Source organism: Lactuca saligna, chromosome 4 (genome assembly GCF_052625555.1).
Source record: "Lactuca saligna cultivar CGN05327 chromosome 4, ASM5262555v1, whole genome shotgun sequence".
Taxonomy (NCBI): Eukaryota; Viridiplantae; Streptophyta; class Magnoliopsida; order Asterales; family Asteraceae; genus Lactuca; species Lactuca saligna.
Genome location: NC_136420.1, coordinates 17,147,864 through 17,152,317, shown reverse-complemented (window position 1 = coordinate 17,152,317; position 4,454 = coordinate 17,147,864).

Here is a 4,454-nt window from a genome sequence, read left to right as displayed (position 1 = left end):
TAATTCTACTAGAAAGTTGTGGTCAGAGCAATAATAAAAAAAAGATATCAGAGTTTTTTCCAATTACACGTTAAAAATTTAAAATTTTTATAATATTAGTCCAATTAGCAAACACATTTTGAATACCTACATTAGAGATAAAAATTTTACACACCCAAACCCACATACCTCATGCATATCTAATCTTTAAATCAAAGAACGCTTCTCCCGACATATGTTTAAAAGATTAGGAATCATAGATGTATCCCGTACTTCTGCCAGGATGGTGTTATGTTATTATAAGAAAAGGAAATACAAGAGATACTATAAATTAACTAATGGAATTTTGATAGTAAAGTATGACTCCAATATATCATATTTTATTGAAACCAAATCGGAGTTTGTAATTAAAGTTGAAAAATATGTAAAATCCGTTTTTGGTGTATAATAAATTACGTCTTTGAAATTTTGGCTTAAATATTGTTTTCAAGATTAATTTTCGTAAAATTACTAATTACAAGAACTTGAACCATTACATTACAAAATTAGTAATTACACGAACTTCAACCATTACGTTACATGATATATTTTATATAAATTGATTTTTTATTTAGTTCTAAACATTAAACGATCAAAATTTTAAATTCGTGTATAATGTAAGCAGTCAATATCTAAATACCAAATTGGATGACCCATCATTCATCAACATCTACATAGTAAATACCAAATTGGATGACTCGTCATTCATCAACATCTACATACTACAAACGATGTTTTCACATGATAAAACGGTGTTTTTTACATAATAAAGTCAAAGAAAATAAACTAACACACGCTCTTTTTGCGGTATGATTGGAGTTTTCCTTGCCATGGGAAACAAAATATGGTACTTCATTTGTGATGTATACGCATTATATATAGTATCAAATCTTTCATGTTTGAATTTATGGGTAATCACAAAACTCATAGACACTAGTGAATAGTGATGTCGACGACATTAGTCGTTGGTGACAGTGACAATTGTGAAGGATAAGGGAAGGGTGCATAATATATGATATAGATGGAAAAGAGGTTTACGTTTTAGATGAAAGTTCTTAGTTATCAACTAGTATTTGATGTCCAACAAGCACACTTGTATAGAAAAATATTAACCATGTGTGCTCCGACTATATATGCTATTTTAATTCGAAACAATATCACTGGCCAAATTAGTATCAAGCTTAATATGATTGTAAACAGGTAATACCTAATTTTAGATTATTTTGTAAAATATAAATATTATATTTGTGTTCATACTTAATAAGATAAAATTGTTAGGATCTAGTTACTTTTAATAGCCTTTGACACATCAATATTAGGCGTATTAGAAATGTGTCTAAAAGGATGAGGATTTAAATCATCGTGGTGGACAAGAGCATAGATTTATGTGACTGTTATGTACCTAAGCTTAGGTATAGAACCTTTTAAACGGTGCAGTTTTAAACAAAACATATTCAATTTCATTTTATCTTAGTTTTGTTTTAATAGAATACCATTAAATTAAGTTCAATTATAGAATTAAAAATATCAATTATATATATTTTTATTGCAATTGATTATTGATTTTATAAAGAAAATAAAAAAAAAAAAACCAATAGTTTTTAACGAATATAACTCAAACATTTTGTATTTCAATTTAAAAACAATATCCAATGATTTTGTAAAAAACTTAATTGATTGAGTTATGACATGTTCATTTTTAATCTTTTATTCTATTAGTTTTCATTTAAAATTTAGTATGGTTGATTAAATGGTCACGACTTTTAATGCTTTAACTTCTTAAACACAATGAAGAAAAAGAACAAATATTTGATCGATTTAGTAAGTCACATGATCAAGGAAGAATAGTAAAAGAGATATCATGATTAGTTTGGATATAAATGGATCAAAACTACGTTGTTTTGAGGGTTCTATATTTAAGCTTAAGTACATGACAGCCACATATTCCCTAAGCCCTATATATATATATATATATATATATATATATATATATATATATATATATATAGAGAGAGAGAGAGAGAGAGAGAGATGGGTTCAATTGAGAAAATAAAAAAGGTTGAGAATGGGGGAATCATTCTCAGCCACTCATTTAATTAGTCTCTAAACATAAAGGATACGGTGTCAAACTTGTAAATATCATATAATAGTCTTCAATCACAAATACGAACAGTTGAAATTCATTCGTTTTTTGCTCTTTCAATCCAACCTTCAATTTTGTTTGAATACGAACATATCTTCAACATCTACGATTAATTATACTCCCAGCATCATTAGATCAACATCATCGATAATCAACAAAAAATTCAATTCGTATCATTCATTTAACATCGTTCATCAAATAAAACATCGAAATTAAGGTTAGAAAAAGATCAAATCATTTTTTGTTTGAAATTTTCATATATTTCTCTACCAATCTACTATTTTGTGAGATTTAAGTAGTCAAAGTATCATATTTATCACATTTTTTAAAAAAAGTTAACTTGTATGCACTCCAACTGTTTGATGAAATGCATAAACTAAATTACTATGTTATATTCACATATGAATATGTTTTCTCACCTGAATCAATATGTGATTATTAAAACACAATACAAATATGCAAAATCTGTATGTTATTCATATGTGAATAACATATAAAAATTATATATATATATATATATATATATATATATATATATATATATATATATATTCTGAAAACACATTGTAATATTCATATATGAATATATTGTGCAATATTCACATATGAATATACCAACTATTATTCATAAGTGAATATACGATCTAATATTCACAAGTGAATATACTATGTACTATTCTCATGTGATATATCATGTAATACTATATAATATTCATATATGAAAATATCATACAATATTCATAAGTGAATATACCATCTAACATTCACACGTGAATATATTATGTAATATTTACAAGTGAATGCATCGTCTAATATTTAAATATGAATATATTATGTTTAGTATATGCTATATTCATATATGAATGATACTTAAATTGTAAAAAAAAAATAATCATAGTTTTTATTCATAAGTGAATAACGAATATACTGTAGTAAAAACCAGATTCATTTTTATTCACTTATGAATAACGATAGCTGAAAATAAAAAAAAAAAATTATTTTATCTTAAAACTATATCAATATGGATGTCTATTTGTAGAGAATAAAAAATCATAAATTTTGGTATATTTAAAATCATTTTTCGATAAAAATAGCTTATTAAAAATAAAAAATAAAACGAAAAAACTATGTTAGCGTAGTTTAAGGAAACATGTTTTGTTGGAAAACACATGTGCATTCATTTCCCATTTCCGCCGGTAAGTTCGAAGCTTTTGCGGCAAAAATAAATGATTGGCTGAGAATGATTCCCCAATTCTAAACCTTTTTTTTCTCAATTGAACCATCCTCTCTCTCTCTCTCTCTCTCTCTCTCTATATATATATATATATATATATATATATATATATATATATATATATATATATATATATATCAATAAAAAATGCATAAATAGAACAACAATGTTAGGAACCATTAAAAGTTTGACAATTGTATACTACAATTTACACGCTTCCTAAAAGATAGTTACACAAACGAACATTGTTTAAAGGTTCACATTCGAACATCTCATAACTATGATTATAAAGAGAGAGTAAATGGGTTAAAAAAGAGTAAATCCATTAAGAATTCTAATGAATCAAATCTGATCAAGCAGTTCGAAAACCAAAATCGAAAACTCAAAATGAAATACAAATGCAAATCAAAACCAAAACCCCAAATGAAGACCACAATCGATTTCTAGAAATTGAAAACTAAATATGTCAGATTTTGAAAATGAAAACAAAAATCACAGAAAACCTGTCATACTAGATAATAAAAAACAATCCTTTTATCTGCCATCGTTGTGGATTCTGAAATAGTTCATACTTCACGCCGATCGATTCCCCATTTTGATGCTCAAATGAGTCTCAAACCAGCAATAATTGAAATGGATAACATAAGAACCTTTGTGGGTAGATATGGCCCATCGATGTTCCATTTGGTCTATTGATGTTCCAAAAATCTCGTCGACTCTCTTATGTGATACACCGCCAAACCTATGTATCAGCACGAGTCATTGATGGGATTTTCGAACACCACATGAAAAATCATATGAAAGGAATTTAGAAGCGGGGGGGGGGGGGGGGGGGGGGTAATAAAGATAGGGATCTAAGATATATAAGGGTTGCCTGAAGTGAAGAATTATCAGTTAAGGTGAGGGTTGTCAGATATGTTTTGATGGTAGTGGTGGTGATAAACATCGTTGGCGATGATGAAATGAGATTAATATCACTTTCAACAACGATTTGTCTCGTCCACTTAGGTGTACTCATAGGATTTGAGGTATTTCTATGCAAAAATAAAATATTCGAGG